The sequence below is a fragment of the Triplophysa dalaica genome, chromosome 21 (assembly GCF_015846415.1).
Source record: "Triplophysa dalaica isolate WHDGS20190420 chromosome 21, ASM1584641v1, whole genome shotgun sequence".
NCBI classification, from domain to species: domain Eukaryota; kingdom Metazoa; phylum Chordata; class Actinopteri; order Cypriniformes; family Nemacheilidae; genus Triplophysa; species Triplophysa dalaica.
Genome location: NC_079562.1, coordinates 10040282 through 10057638, shown reverse-complemented (window position 1 = coordinate 10057638; position 17357 = coordinate 10040282). Strand labels below are relative to the sequence as shown.

At 39.0% G+C, this 17357-nt stretch overlaps 1 long non-coding RNA gene across 1 annotated transcript in view; it reads left to right on the top strand.

Annotated features, from left to right (window-relative positions):
* The window catches only part of LOC130409955 (uncharacterized), a 56955-nt gene that overhangs the window by 22073 nt on the left and 17525 nt on the right, over positions 1-17357 (top strand). Inside the window, exon 2 of the long non-coding RNA XR_008904956.1 lies at positions 14796-14902. This is a non-coding gene — a long non-coding RNA (uncharacterized LOC130409955). The remainder of the gene's footprint in view (positions 1-14795; positions 14903-17357) is intronic.

Sequence of the window (17357 nt, the reverse complement as noted above, 5' to 3'; positions counted from 1 at the left end):
AGAGATTTCATAAAATGTATTATTATGAAACTGACGGAAAAAAAATGTTACACAAGTTTGTGGGGATATCACACTTTTGGAGTATCTAACTGTTATGTCTGTTTTTTTTTTTCTGGTTTTAACGGAGGCAGACATGGCCTCCGTCGGTCCTAATGAGGCTTATTACTAGCTCTGTTTGCTTATGTCTATTCACTAGAGTGAGATTTCCATTCCAATGTTTTCCAGTGTTGCTGCTAGTTACAAACTTTTGTATACTTCACGGCACATGTGAAAGCCCAATCAGGACAGTAACAGGTCTGATTTAAACGCCAAAGCAAAATATTTTGGAGTTTAACAAACAGCACTAATGAATGAATCAGTCAACAGACAGCCAATAGACAGCGCTCTGTCACAACCGGCTTCCGGTCTTACCGCACCTGTTTTTCCCATCTATTAGGATTCAAACAAGTGAGCAAATGAGGGCAAAGAGAAATTCTTGATTTAGTGCATCCTGTGGGATGAGATGAACCTGACGGGAAAAAGATATTTGTGGTAGTACACAATAAATCATTCCGACACCAATTATTTATTTTTCCCTCAAGGCCCCCGAGGCATTACACAGTCTATCACGTCCATTGGCTACAGCGCCTATGAACCGCTCCTATAGCGAGCCCTCCGCCAGGTTTTCAAAATCAATACATACAAAGCTTCATCTAATAGCCCCGCGTGTATCTGTAACAAGTAACATTAATTCAATAGCCGTGAACATGTGACCTTACACTGTATCGCTAACCGTAGTTCTTAATCTTGAAGGCATGTTGTTTACACTTCACATCTGACCATGAGGCCCTGCCAACTTTTGCTTGACTACCTTCAGTTAAAAAAAAACTCCACATCCCCATCAGTACGAGTGAAAGTACATTTTAAATGACTGTCAATTATTTATAATTTATCGGCCGGAATGAAACGCTTTAAAAGTGATTGGAACTATACTGTATAGTTCCACTGTGTGAGTATTGTTATAGTTGTGTTGTGTACTCCACTATACGATTTTGTTGTAAACAGGCCAATAGGCTGTTAGTTAGTTTACAGTAAAAGGATTTGTATGCTGGTGGTATAGGCAACTAGGAAGAGGCAAAATGTAGAGCGCATACAGCACGCCGGCGTGCTGTATGCGCACGCCGCATTTATTTATTAAATAAATGGCGGTTTTACAAACAATCAATATCAGTTTGGTTTTACAATGTAGTAAAGAGAATGAGGCGTGCTTTCATTGAGGCACAGTTGAATTCTTTTCAATTAATGCCTTCCGAAGGCAGCAATGCAAATCATGACCTGAGGCATTACTTTGCTGTCTCGTACTTTAATTGTAACGTACAATACATTAACACCACAAAATAAACAACCTGCATTGTTTCAGAACGTCTCTGTTTTACTGTCAGACTCTGGAATGAACCTGCCAGTCTGCCAATGATAGGGGAATTAAGAAAATATATATTAACAGTATTTCTGGACAGCAGAAAATTCAGTTTTGCATTATTTTAATTATATGTGTAAGAGATAATCCACGGCTAGCCGTGCGTTAAAGGATTTTAATGCACTACGTGGAGGCCAAGACCAACCCACGTTTACAGTGTCATTTTTGATCAGACAAGTAAAAATGACTGTAGTGGAGTAGGCGGGGCGAGACCGTGATGCGAGACCGGTGAGTAATTATTAAAGAGCGCCAGCTGTGCGCGCACCGGTCTCGAATCACGTAGGAGATCGGGAGCATATAAAAGGAACGAGCGACCGGACCGTCGAAGAGAGAGAACCTTGCCCGAACATGTTTTACATTTGTATTTATGTTTTATTCGCCGGCCGTTGACCCTGAGGGGCGGCCAGCTGTCTTTTTACTTTTGATTATGTTGGATTGAATGTTTACATGTTTGCCGGTTCCCGCCTCCTTCCTTCCCTACTTTCAATCTTGCTACAATGACAATTATTACTGTCAGTTAATTTCAAACACTGACTGGAACTACCCGTGCATTAAACGGTTTTAATGAACACCTTTCAGCCAACCAGAATCGAGAATTCATACAGACAATGGTATAAATACATTTGTCCCTATGATGATTTTAGCACGTTGTGCCACCTGCAACATTGTCTGCCCGGTAGACGGATCTCAGTGAAACAGCACCAGTACCTACCACAAATATATTAACACATTATGTTTCATATGTGTCACCACATGGTGATTGGGGATTGGATTCTGGATGAAGTTTTAGCCTAAAGTAAAAGCTGTTAGAAGCCGTGTGGGTGTTTTTGAATTACTTGCATCGCTTTATCACATTAGTGAGGGTCACATTACCATTTAAATCAAATTAAACCACGTACAGTATTTTTTGGTTTCTGATAAAGTCTCCCTCATTTGGTTCTTGATGGGTGATCATTGTGGTCATGCTAACTGTTCCAAACAAAAGGTTTCACGCTTTCAAAAGGTACGTCGCTGTTTTCTCCCACATCTTCATTTTTTTTTAGTTTCTCTCCAGTCCCATCAGTATTTTGTTTTCAATCTCTTCTTTCTGAAATCTATAAACGCCGTCATTTGATCCGGGAGAGAGGCAGCTGACCTGATGGATGGGTTATTTTGTGGTTGAGAGGTGAGAGTTCCCACAGGGCCGTGTTCTCTCTGAACCTGACCTTAACCTTCACAGAACCCGTTGCAACATCTGATCTCATCCAGCTTTATCTTTTACTAAAACTTTGACTCATTTAATACTTTTGTGTTTTTTGATAAATGTCAGAAAGGGTGATTTGTGGTTTTAAATGTCTACTATTTTCGATGATGAATCTTAAACAGTCCACTGACATTTTGAAATGAAAAAAATAGTGCAATAACAAAGACTTACTAAAGAGCAGTAATTACCTTTAAATACAGGGGGTAGTCAAGCATTGACTGTTAATATATTTGAGAAAGTCTTTATGATGTCATTGGGGAGCAGTTGGAACTGTCACGCTTTTAAATGACAGCAGTTTAGTGAAACTTTATTGAGGTAAGAAACAGAAGGAATGTGAGAAATGAAGGACCCAAGGGAGGCAGACAATGAAAAAGGTTATGTTATGAACGTCAAGTGCCAAATTCACACCTCAGACAGTTTTAGCAGTTCTAAAAATTGAGGGTTTTAGAGCCTTAAAAGGTCTGTTAAGATTAAGACAATCATTTTGATATAATTCCAAGAACTTTTTTGTCTAACTATGTTTCCTTAGACTAAGGTCAAGTGTCCTTAAAGCGCCAGTCATGTTGATGGTCACACTCGGTGTAACATTTCTTTAGGGTTCTAAGATGGGAAATCATGGGTTTGAAATAACATTCTGTATGAGTGAGCAAATGAAAAATGTTGGGAAAACATTTCTACAAGCATTACAGCAGATCAGATCCATCCTGAAAGTAAATGGTTTTTAAAACATATGCACACACACACACAAATGTCACCCAGCTTGAAAGAAGTAAACATTTAAACAAGGAATGAAAGAATCAACTCTAATTTTAATGGTTTCATCTTGCTGAAAACAAACTATTGCTGAATAGAAAAAGATGACATATTGGCTTTCTGTAATGAAATGTGAGGTAAATAAATATGTCAGTGACAAAGCTTACAGATTTGACAAGCTTAATTTTAGAAGAAAACATGTTTCCATGGTTCCACTGCACTATAACTCGATGAGAATGTGTTGGTTCAGACAGTGTAATAAACAATACTTTGAATTTCTATTTTAATTTGTATAAAAGTAAATTGTCTTCTCCCATAGACTGCAGCTTTTTCAACACTGTATTGTGTGTCCTTTTCTGCTACACATTGGAAGCACTTAAGCTAGACAGTCATGTCATTAATGTGTTAAAAAAGAAAGACCCAGACTAAACTGTTCAGTTTCAACTATTTCAAGCTCTTTATAACACAAAATTGGTTGCTGCACAACTGTGGTAATGTTTTTTTCTTATCTACTGTTTTAAAAATGAATCTAAAAACAAGGCCAAATGAGGGTTATGCAGCATAACAGGTTGAAAACTGCTTGTGTTTATCTCTAAGATAAAATAGTGGTGCTGTGTGAACCTATATAAGAAAATGTTAGATAAAACTAAGCAAATGCTTTTTTATTGTAAAAGTTCTTATTCTAAGACCAAAGCCAAAGTTGTATTTGTTTTAAATTAGTATGCATTAGCTAACATTAACTTAAAATGAGCAATGTCATTTTGCATTTACATTACATATTAACATTTATTCTTTTGGCAGACGCTTTTATCCAAAGCGACTTACAAGTTAGAGCATATAAACATTTGGTACCCTTAGTTTACAAGGCTCTACTAGGATTAAAACTGGAGTAAGCAAGGGAGAGAATGAACAAAATGATATACTGTATTTATATAGAGAGACAAATCATAGACAGTTATTGGTTAGTCAAATAAAGGCGGAACATTATGTTTTTAGCTGTTTTTTTAAGGTGTGAAGGATGCCGCAGTTCGGGTGGCGGTTGGCAGTTCATTCCACCGCAGAGGGACAGAATGAGTAAAGGTTTCTGTGCTGTGATGGAACAACCATAGTTGCCTTTATCTTTCTGAAGGCCAGTGTCAGCGATTTAAACTTGATGCAGGCGGCAAATGGCTGCCAGCGAAGTGAAATCAGGAGGGGTGTTACATGGGTTCTTTTAGGCTGATTGAAAACTACACATGCAGCTGCATTCTGGATCATTTGTAAGGGCTTAACTTGGAAGGCCGGCCAGTAGAGAATTGCAGTAGTCCAGTCTTGATATGACCAGAGATTGGACAAGCAGCTGAGAGGCAAGCTCCGACAGGAACGGCCTGATTTTCTCGATGTTGTAGAGCACATACCTGCAAGTTCGAGTGGTTGCTGCGATGTGAGAGGTGAGTTTGAGCTGGTCATCGAACATCACCACCAGGTTCCTTGCAGACTTGGTGGGTGTTAAAGTTGAGGATCCGAGCTGAATGGAAAGGTGTTGTTCAACTGATGTATGGACCGGTATACCAGCAATTCTGTCTTGGAGAGGTTGAGTTGTAGGTGATGCTCTTTCATCCAAGAAGAGATGTCATAAAGGCAGGCAGAGACACTGGCAGAGATGGTGGGGTCATCTGGTTGAAAAGAAAAATATAGCTGCGTATCATCTACATAAAATGGTATGAGAATGTGCCTTAATAATTGGACCCAGGGAGGTGGTATATATAGAAAAGAGGAGAGGAGCAAGCACTGATCCCTGAGGAACTCAGTTGTCAGCTGGTGAGATCTGGATGTCTTGCCTCTCCGGGAGACCTTAAAGGATCTGCCTGTGAGATAAGAGTCAAACCAGTTGAGTGCAGTCCAGAGATGCCCAGTTTGGAGAGAGTGGACAGCAGGATCTGGTGGTTTACACTGTCAAATGCAGCAGAGAGATCAAGCAGAATAAGGACAGATGACAAGGATTAAGCCCTTGCCTCTGCCGTAGGTTTTCGACAACAGACAGGAGAGCGGTCTCTGTAGAACGTCCATTCTTGAAGCCATATTGTTGACTGTCCAGAAGGTCGTGCTGTGAGAGATCGGCAGAGAGTTGGTTAACAACTACCCTTTCGTGGGTAAGTGGGAGATCAGGGATGCGTTGAGCAGAGAATTGCCTGTTGTTTGTCTCCCCTTTATCAGTGAAGAAGTTGGCAAAGTCAACAGCAGTCAGCGAGGTATTGGCGGGAGGTGGAGGGGGACAGAAAACACAGGAAAAGATTGAGAAAAGTTGACGCGGGTTAGATGCATTTTGGATTTTCCTTTGAAAGTACTTGGTTTTGCAGATCTTCTAATGTTTGGTTGTAAAATGTTTGCAATGTAAATGCTGAAATAACTCAACTTCGATTAACATTATAAAGTTTGTTGTTGGGTCATGTTAAATAATGCAACTTCTGTTTGCTAATGTTGTAATTGTAAAAGCTAACAGATTAAAGTGATAGTTCACCCAAAATAAAAATTCTGTCATCATTTACTAACACTGTCATTTCAAACCTGTAAGTCTTTTTCTTCCACATAACACAAAAGAAGAGATATATTATGAAAAATGTTTTTAGCTGGACCCCATTCAATGTCCATACAATAGAAGTGACTACTTTGTTTAAACTTTGTTTAAAATATCTTCTTTTGTGATGTGTGGAAAAAATAAAGTCATTATTTTCATTTTTGGTTGACCTATCACTTTAATGTTCACAAACACAACATTATTGTGTTACCCTTTTTTCTTACTTTTTATTAGAACTTAATTTCTGATTTCTAATACTTCAGGAACACATTTCCTAAAATTATTTATAACTTGAAGTAAACACACAAGCACAAACTTGTTTGAATCCCACAAAAACACTGCGATTTAAAATGGAATAAATCTGCCTCAGAGTTGGTTGTATAATCCTGGTCATAAATTCAAAGACCCTCGTTTCTTACAAAAAATTTGGAACAATTACACCTTGAAGCAAAAGCAATATCCTGATAGAACCGCGCAGCCTGTTGGAAAAGCTGGCAAACACATCTTATGACTGCCAATTTCTCTCCATATGCCTGCTCTGAGCTTTAGCTTTGCTTGTCTGTGATTAATACGCTTCATTGTAGCTTCACATATTCAGATATGCGTGTCTTTACTGACAGCTCAGTTCTTTGCTATTCTGTTCCTGTTCATGCTGCCATTACTACGATTATCTCATTTTCAATCAAATAATGCAGTCTGCTTGAGAGTTTACTTAAAATCTCTTCAATGGTTGCCGTTCAATAAATACTATGTGGTGCAATGCCTTCACTAAGTGCGGACCATTGAACTGGCTAAAATAATGAAAAACCATCTTTCTGCTATCCATTAGATGCGCATAGAAAAAAGAGCTCTTAAAAATGAATCCAATGGGTTTCCACATGAATGTATAAGAACATCAGCTTTGGCCTCGAATATGTCATCCATCCTTCTCTAAATACACAAGCAAACAAATACATACGCCCAAAAAACATTTTTTTTATCTTCAGACAAAGCGAGTTTACGAAGTGTAATCAGTTCCTTATTGGGCTCCGCATTTCCACTCCCACTTTCAAATGCACACGCAAACACACAAACTGTGCCTTTCACCGCTCCTTTCCACAACAATAAATCACCCTGTCCAGCACCACAAACTAAAGCTCATCCGTTTAAATAAACCCAGTAGACTGTACAGATTACGCTGTTACGTCCCGGTGTGGCCACAGTCCAAAGGTCAGGGCGAAGAAATGATCAATCGCCTTCTTATTGGGGAATAATTCAGAGTTGGTTAGAATGATTCATTTGGTGGGGGTGGTGAATCAATGCGGGTCCTAATGAGATTCTTCCAAACGCTTCTTATCTCCAGCCAACACTGACATCCTGGAAACATTCATCCTCCAGAAGAACCTGCGCAGCCTGAGGCGGCTAACTTGGTTCATTATGCATTTCCCTCCTTCGTCTACCAAGAAGGTCTTTCCTTCAGAATACTTAATGCTGTAAGTCATAACCCTAAGCAGACTGTGGGTTTAACAGGCTCTCTGTGCTCTGTCTATTTTGATTTCGGCTGACATGAATCCCCGCTAGGATGTCCGAGTACGACTTTAGCACATCTGGGATCGTTGTGGGTTGGAAGCTTATGTTATTGTGGCTTGCTAGGAAGGGTGTGTCGCAGCACTTTCATCCAAAAATAAAGGTTTTGTCATCATTTATTCACCCTCACGCCATTCAAAACCTGTATTCTGTGTAACGCACAAGAAGATATTTTGAAGAAGGTCTCAGTGGTTTTGTGTTAATGTTAGTGTATTTCCAAAATATCTTCTTTTGTGTTCTGGAGATAAAAGAAAGTCAGAACAGGTTTTGAAACCATGTGAGGCTGTGTAAATGATGACAGAATTTCCAATTTTGGGGGCGAACTATCCCTTTAATAGCATTTCATCATGTTCTTTCTTTTAATATGGATGTTAGCACTTTCCTTAGCGATAAGCTAAAAAGGGTTCCTTTTGATCAAAGTCAAAGTTATTTCTGTCAGTTAAATCGAAGGCATTGAAGCAGCTGTTAATAATGTGCTGTAGAGAGATGGAAAAGGAAAAGTGAAAAGAAAGAAAACAAGAGAGACCGAGGAAGCGAGGGAGGTGGGAAAGGTATTAGGGGACGGTGCCAGGAAGCATTAGTTACACTCATTACACTGCGACTCACTAGCTGGCACAAGGGCCACACCAGCAGATGACTTCATACCAGGGTGGCTCATTAACATCTTTGAAAAGGAACTATGATGGTGAAAGAGAGAATAGGAAAGATGCTGTGAGAATTATTGCCTTATCGGGTTTATGAGCTTTGTCGAGTTACATTTCCCACCTCAAATGCAGTCAGAGGTATTTGAGCTTTAGCTTATTGGCTTTATTCTTTCAGGAACACAACGGGAAAAAAACAGAAGGCAGGTGGACTGTTGCTGTACGGCTGAAATAAAATCAAATACAGCGCTCTTCACCGAAGACAATATGATTAAAGTAGAAAGCAAGAAATAGATTCTCCAGTGTGAAGGCTTTCTTGGCATTAGAAGTGCTATCAGTTTCTCATAATCCTCCATTCCCCCCGTTAATCTGTGGACAGCCACTTTGAGCAGATTCCATCTCTTCACATGAGCACTGCTTTTAATTTCCCCTTGAAGAGGCCGGCTAATGAAATCACAAACAGCTTGGCGCGGTGGGACGGGCGGAATGAGTTTGGGAGATGAAGAAAAACTTGAAGCCTAATTGGCAGCACCCGTGTTTCCAGTGTAATTGCGCTTTATCTCTAGAGTCACCTTCCAGGGTCATTAAGACCGGAGTAGATTAATTGAGCATAGCTCACGAGTTCTGGAGGAAAAGCTCCTGAGAGTGCCGACTTCTCCCATTACTCAAGTGACAAAGCTTCCTTCGTATAAACACGCACACACAATCTATTCTGGGACAGAATTTTAGGCAACATATGCAAGTCCTTGAGCTCTGACAGGTGCTGAAATGCAAATGCAAGTGTTTGACATGTTTCTAGATCGGCCTCCTGTAATTGCAGAGTTATGCCATCGTTAAAATGCTCATGGCCCCATTTGTCAGTCGCCGAATTTGTTTCGGGCAACGCCGTCCCTTCTGCGAGAGATTGGCAAAGTGTTGCAATTACAGATTTAACGTAATTAGGAATCCAAATGACCTCGATGCATCCAGCCGAAAGGGCTTTTCTCCAGTACCATTACGTTAGTTAATCTTGACACATTATTCAGTTTATTCCTCGGGTTGATCTCAAGCTCGGAAGAACCTGACAATATACTGCTTTCAAAGATCTTATAAAGACTAAGCCCATCATTTGCCTTCAGGAAAGCTTCAGTCCTAGTGGGATATTGCACCATTTTTTCAGGAACAAAAGGTTCTAGTTCTGTGAGGGAAGAAGTTGAAAAACTATTGTTTGCACTCTCTGTTGTCGATTTCCTGAAGGTTCAGCCTTGTTTAGATTTGCAGACTAATCTTGTAGTTAATTAAAAAGGGCAGTCTCATAAGGGGAAACACCGCCGCAGCGACATTCATCCACGTCCCACGACAAAGAATTACCGCATGTTTCAACATCCATTCCGTCGCAATACATAGAGATGCTTTACATATTAGAGAACGGTGCCCTGCTAAGTGCCTAAGAGAAAATTTCCACCCCAGCATGTCTGACACTCAGTAGGGCTTCGTTCTCCAATGTGTACTTATTTTAGCTGCACATTATACCAATGAAAAAAACTATTTAATAGCCCTGTTTGAGGAACCATGGTGCTGAATTTTAAGCAAATCCGGGCAGAATAAAAAAAATATATTAATGAAACCAGAGAGGAGAATTGTCATTGAACAAAGACTTGGAACCTGTTATATGGCATCAGAACACTTGCGGTGCATGAATCATATAAACTACTTAATTTCGGACATTTTTGCAGCTTGAGAGTAAAAATCACAGCTCATTTTGTGTTTCACAGAGGAAAATCAAATGGGCTTTGAACAACATAAGGGTCAGTAAATGATGATAGCCGTCCAATTTTTAAGTCAACTAAGCTTTGAAATAAACTGCAAACCGCACTGAATGATACTTTTGGTCATGCACAGATAAACGTTTCTGTATAGTATGTTCAAGTTAAGTTACCAACTTCTGCATTTCTCTGGCAATTTTCATATTGTTTTTTCCGACCCCCACCAGTCCTAAATAGTAATCTAGCATCATTGTACCTTTGAGCAAGGCACTTAATCCTCAATTGCTCCAGAGGGATTCTTTCTTTCAGAAGTGTATCGTAAATTGCTCTGAATAAAAGCATCTGCTAAGTGTCTCCTGAATTATTATTATAATCCTGGAAATGAGGAACATTATAAGGAAAAGTGATTTCAAATAGAATGCATCTTATGAATTGTCTGTCATTATTGGCTAATGGATAAATACAGTATGGCCATTTTTGAAAGATCAGACTGTGTGCGTCATAAGAGTTATTATTCTATACAGTATGTTTGTGAATCATCCTCTATGTTATCAGACTCTCACTAGATGACCAACTATCCAAAAGCAACTGATGGATTCCCACAGTAGTGCTCCTGATTCGCTCCAGGTTGTGAGTCATTGTGCGTTGGCCTTGAATTCAGGCACTTTCTAAAACTCAAACATTTCTATTTTTTGTGCCAATAGTCTGCTGTCTATTTATGATTTGAAAGCACAGTTCATCTTAGGTGATGCGATTTGTCCGTGTTAACAATTTACTTCTATCATTTTTATGAGACTCATTCTTATGTCAAGGGGGCCTTGACACTTTCAATTTCTTGTTAGTTTGTTAATGCCCGTCTAGCTCGCATAGTAATAAACTACAGAAGCTCAACCAATTCTCTTGATGTGGTTTTATCAGCTGTTAAAGAGAACTGTAAACTTTCTTAATTTTATAGAAGAGTTTTGTTTTACAGCAAACTGTCACATGTACTTAGAGTTTAAAATGAACACTCACCACGCTCCGAATAAAGGCAAAATTGGCTTTGGAGAGTAAATTAAAATGGAATTACTTGCCAGTTTACGCCTAATTTATGAAAAACTGCGAAATAATAATTAAAATAAATAACGAGTCAGACATTTATGCAGTCAAACAACTCATAGAAGCTTACAGAAGAAGAAATCTGTCGACAAACAAGTTTAAGTTCAGAACTCAGCGACTAAAGTTATTCTTCTCCACATGTTCTTCAATGCTTCGACCCCAGATACTGATCTGCGCTGTTTCTTGTTATGAATCTTGCCACCATTAAGAAAAATGTATGGCTGTGATATTTTCTTAACTCACTTGCCAATACCAGGTGTGGCCAAAAGTTAATTTCGGACACAGCTAGTGCTTCATTTATTTCTTATTGTTTATACCTTTTCTACAAGAGTACAGAAGATTTTGACGTGTTAATTGTGATTTGTGCCATCACGGAGTTTAATTGCCACTCGATGAAATGTGATTCAGGTCACAGGATGGCAATAGATCAAAAGTGTGGCTGTATTCTTGAGTTTCAGTGCTGTAGATTAATGAGCAGAATGCCCTCCCTCCACTGGCTTCTGTTCACCGTTTGCCTTGTGGATTGCTGATACTGATGGTTCTGACCTTTATTTTGAGTGCTTTGCCAAACGCATCATGCCACTGAGCGGAACATATGAGGTGTGACGGCATCCGAGAAGAACTGATCGCACGCGAGCTCACGACTCGAAAACTGCAGCTAGCGTGTTTTATGTTCCTCTGTTTCTCTGTCATGCTCTTCACATCTCTCCCACCTAAGCATGTATGAAACGTGTTAGGTTCGTGAAAAAGCAGTGAGGAACACAAAGCTACTTGACCGCATTCAAAAGTGTGAGCGTCGTTTTGGCTTGCCAAATGTCAGCATGATAAATCCAACCTTTACAACCAGCCTCTGCTGCGCGCTAGCTCATGTCTTCGAATTAATGATCACATCTATCAAATTGTTTTGGAATAATGAATGTCTCTGGACTGGCACATAGACCCACGCAAGAGTCTATAAATTCACTCTTTAAAAACAAGTTATAGTTTATTTACAATGTGCTTGACATCTTTGTAGGAAAACGGTTGGTTTTATTGGTTGAATATTTGCCAGTGCGTTGCTTGTTAACCCCTTCTTTACCCATGGTGTGTATTTTTATTAGGCATGTTTGTAAACAGGGGCGGTGGGGGGTCTAATACAAATAGTAGATATCTTAATAAGGACCACATTACAGCAGTACTCCCAAGAGAAGCATCTTTATCTCAGCCAGGTCGAAGCTGTTTCCTTTAATGCTTAGCTGTCCTCACAGGGCCTTTTCCATGCGAGTCGGGTCTGCTCCACAGGGAGAAAGTCTGCTCTAGTTAAACATGACACCTCAGTCCTTTGGAAAGTGCTTAGGAAAGGAAAAATGCTGCTGGTCATCATATCACACATGAATTGCACAACGGAGAAGCTTGTCCCTTTGCATATGTAAAAGAAGTTACGATGAAAAGTTTCCAAATCATTTCCTATTGTATAATCTAATCTATTCTTGCGTAACGCTTTTCTTGTGCATATTATCTCATATGACAGTGAAGCATGGGTTATTGATTCAGACCCCTATTCTTCTTTATCAAAAGCATGTTTTATCAACAAGAAATAGATAAATGTTAAAAATGTTTTGTTTAAACAATGCACTCAATTGCTTTAGTAATGCAACACAGACAAACATTTATAGAGGTAACAAGCAGGAAAAACATTCACCCATCATTATTTGCTGTATTCAAAATATATAATAGTAACTCCTCCAAATGTCTAAATGAAATGTGTCTTGTTATTGTGTCAGCACAGTAACCACATTCAGATTGAATTTGTCATCTATTCCACTTCAGACTTACAGCTCTTAGCTATTTTTGCTTCATTCAAACAGGACTGTTTTCATTACGGGGCTTATCTCACTTAAATTGGTTGCCATGTTGTTTAGCCTTTTGTTAGCTGATTTCAATCCAAAGTTCCTACTGTATAACGTGCACAATATCCTTGAGGACAGACTGGGTGTGTGAGTCCATAAAAACGTGATGTCAATTTTAAAATCCATTAAAAGGTTCAATGTATGAAATTCTATCGGTGAGGTTGCGAATTGCAACCAGTGCCTCACTTCACTCCTCCCTTTCCAAACATTACGGAGGCTGACACAGAACAAAGACACTGTCACATTTTTGCTTCTTTTGCCGAAGGAGATAACGTATTTATGAAACATAATTGCAGTGTATGTAGATAGAAATAGCTCATTCTAAGGTAATAAAGACCTAACTCTTTATTATGTTAGGTCTTTATACACCTCAGAAGGCATAGTTATATTATATAATATACTTTACCTTTAACAATATAAGACCTGAACTTGTTGCTACATGCAGATGGGATTGTTTTTTGCATTTATTGATCATGCAACATTAAGACCACATATTGTATAATAGAAAAATCTCTCTGCAGACGCATTGAACGCATTTAAACTCTACATTAGTGCTGTAGAACTCAAACCATCCGACATAGTCTGACAGTAATGCGTGGACTAAATCATGTTTAATTTTCCTGCTATTAGTTTATAATCGTTTAGCATCCATTTATTGTGGTGCTCACAATCCTAGAAAAGTGCATGATTATAGATGGATGTCACATCGAATAAATAGTCAAAGAAAGCCACATTTCCTCCTCATTGACATCAGAATCCTGCACATAAAAATTGTTACATTTCACCCCCCATCGACGTTAGTCTGAACATGTTCAGAGGATCTGCAAAACAGCAGTGTAATTTCTCTTTAGAGTATCTCACTTGGGTACCTCACACCTACAGAGGTGAACTGCAAAATGGAAGGGGAGGAATAATCTACAAAGCTTCAAAACACTCACAGAAGATCTCTTAACTTCCCAAAGGTTACGCTATTCAGAAATACTGTGTGTAAAAAAAACGCTACAATTTTCATAATGCCTCCTCGTTTCTGAATCTCTAATGGAGGTCATGAAGCCTTGGAACAAATTGAGATGAAGAGCTCTGCGGTGGTTGTTTTTTTCCTCACTTCGCTATTTTCTTACATAGATCCATCCTAATGAGAACCCTCTTCCTGTTGTTTCATTAGGTTTGGGAATGTGTATTTCCATCACTATCCTGCATTGTTGGATGGTTGGACTCGTGATGTTGCCAATATTGTCATATATTAAGTAAAGGAGGCAGGGGAATGTTGTTACACCATCAATCTAACAAATTAAAAATTACCCAGAGGTGTGAACTCATAGTCGTACATGCTCACCCCCCGCTGTGGTAACAGATTATGTGCAAAATATATAATTGTATTGCATGTTGTGTGGAGAGTGTTTTCCTTTTTTTAAACTAGCTAAACCCTGCTCTTAACCTATAAACCTACAGATCAATATGACAACAATGTGGTCAGATTGAGAACACAAAAGCAAAATAAACAACACCCTTGTTCCCCCTAATGTGCATTTCAATAGCAGAACCTACTGAATATACTTTATGCTAAAACCTGGGTGGGATGTTACAGAAAGACAATATGAAGAGAAAGAAACAAAAATCGAGCAGATGGATGAGGTATGAAGACAGTGAGGTTGTGTTCTGTGGAGGGAAGTTTGATCATTTCATTTTCCGGGATGGGCGCACACTACATTACATCATTGTTTCAATAAACCAAGATCAGCCTCGACGGTGATAAAGACCGTTTGAGATATACCGTGATTAATCTTTATGGTTCGATGATGAAAACTGTCCATCAAAACCACATTCATTTTCTCCCATTTGAACAGGCTCTTTTGTCTCTAGAAGAGGCGAACTGAGAGAAGGCGAGCTTGCGGAAGCAATGTAGGAATTCCGGGGGCCCAGCTGGTGTCATATCCTTCATGAACTATAAAAGGTAATTTACACTGTCAGCCTTCTCCAAGCTGCACATTTCCTCAACATTAACTGCACGATTAAAAACCCATTCTCGCTCTAATTCTGCAGTTAAGCACCTTCTTTTACTCTGTCTTTGCCTCGCGTATGAATTTCTACTGATCTGTCTGCTGACGTATGTGTCCACTTTAGATAATTATTGTGATTGCTGCTTGAAATGTTTAATTAAAGTGGTGATTACATTGCTGATTGAAATGATTTACAGTCCAGTAGAGCAAAGGTGCAGCAGGTTAACGCAGGTGTCTGCTTTATGTAAATTCTTCTTTTTTTACTTCATAAATGTGTCAGCTAATTGATTAGCGCATATCACTGTTGATTTTGTAACACTGTGTCTAAACCAGGTGCTCAAATATAATAAAAACTAGTGTGGAGAAAAACATTTGTCTCTTCATTCGAAAAGAAATTAAGGTTTTTAATGATAAACATTCCGGATTTTTCTACATATAGTGGACTTCAATGGACTCCGAACGATGAAGGTCAAAATGACAGCTTCAGTGCAGCTTCAAAGGGCTTTAAACAATATCAGACGATGAATAAGGCTCTTATCTAGTGAAACGATCGGTCATTTAAAAAAATATATATATAGTGTATGCTTTATAAACACAAATGCTCGCCTTGCACTGTTCTGCGATGCGCGTTCATGACTTCACAAAATACGTAATTACATTGAAAAGATCGTTTGACGTAGGCGGAAGTAAAGAGTCAGTGTTAACAAGTTTAACGTGCAAGTTTTCAACGTAATTACGTATTACATGAAGTCATGAACAAGCATCGCAGAACAGAGCAAGGAGAGCATAACATTTGTTTATGAAGCATGTGTTTGTAAAGCATAACTGTAACAAGGTCCAAAGTATCTATATATAAAAGGAAGGACACGGGGTCGGCGTTCACTGGGAGACGTGTGATTCTTTTATTTTCAAAACAAAATGGCGCAAATGGCGCTTCATACATCAGGTGATAGATTCCTTAGGCAGTCCACACGACTTGACCTTACGGATAATAGTTCCACTCTTTGATCCCACAGGACTCGTCAACATCTCCCAGTTCTCTCTCCTCGATCCACAGGAGTGTGAGCTTTTTAAGCTGTCTCCTCACCAATCACTGTAACGAGATGCAGGTGATCTTAATCTGCAATCGGCTCATTTGCTTACCGTCTTTCCCGTGTCTCTCCTGGCCGATACAGACGTCACTAAACCACACCCCCCTTGCCACAATAACATTCTTATATTTTCCAGAAAATAACAGATCGTTTCGCTACATAAGAGCCTTGTTCATCGTCTAGTATCGTTTAAAGCTCTTTCAAGCTGCACTGAAACTATCATTTTGACCTTCAACCGTTTGGAGTCCATTGAAGTCCACTTTATGGAGAAAAATTCAGGAATGTTTTCATCAAAAACCTAAAAAAAAGATTTGGCTAAAGAAACAAATACATAAACATCTTGGATGACATGGGGGTACGTAAATTATCATGAAAATGTGTTTTGAAAATGAACTACTCCTATAATTTCTCACCCTCATGTCGTTCTAAACCACGCCAAGAATCAGTTGTATTGCTCAGAGGAGCTTTCATAGCTGAGAAGATTTGAAGAAATAGTTCACAGACAAATGAGAGTTACCCAATAATTTACTAACCCTCACAAAACACGTGATGAAACGAGCATGACACGCAAAAACCAATGAGATTCTACATTCTTATTTAAACTTACCTTGCTGGATTGTCTGTTTATGTGGATATGACACGTGACGTTTGCTACATGAGCTTAAAATATTAATCTTTTTTCTCTCACAAACATATTATTTTACCTTTGAAGACATGTTTTATTCCACTGCCCTGTCATGATCCTGCCTCACCTTGTCATGTTTTCTTGTAGCAGGATCTTAACGTCCCAAGTGTTTTGAGTGGAATCACATCGCCATTGTTTGTTATGATGGCCATGTGCTCCCCTGTAGCGTTTAGACTCCGCCCCTTCGTTTCCTCGTCTAGCTTCCCGCCTGTAATTATCCCTTCCACCTGCCTAGTGTAATTATCCCTTGTTAGTTCCCCTATTTAATGCCCTTATGTTTGGTGTCCTGTGCTGTCTCATTTTGCCTTGTTATCATACTTACCTAGTTCCAGCATTCCTGGTCTTATCCAGTTCTTGAAGAAGTGTTTAGCAGTGTTTTTCCCTCTCGTGGGAAGGTTTTGACGTTTATCATTGTTCTGTTGTCATTTTCGTGGTTCTTTTATTTTGTGTATAAAAGTTTTGAGTTTCGAATCATCCGCCTGCTTTTGGGTTCCGCTTCGTGGCATATTCCTGACATGCCCTTTGCAAAAATATGGGAATATACTAGAAAATATACAGGAGTGCTATAATAATAATGTATTTCCATATATTTTTACTTATGTGTTATTCAATTTATAATAATATGTAGGAAAA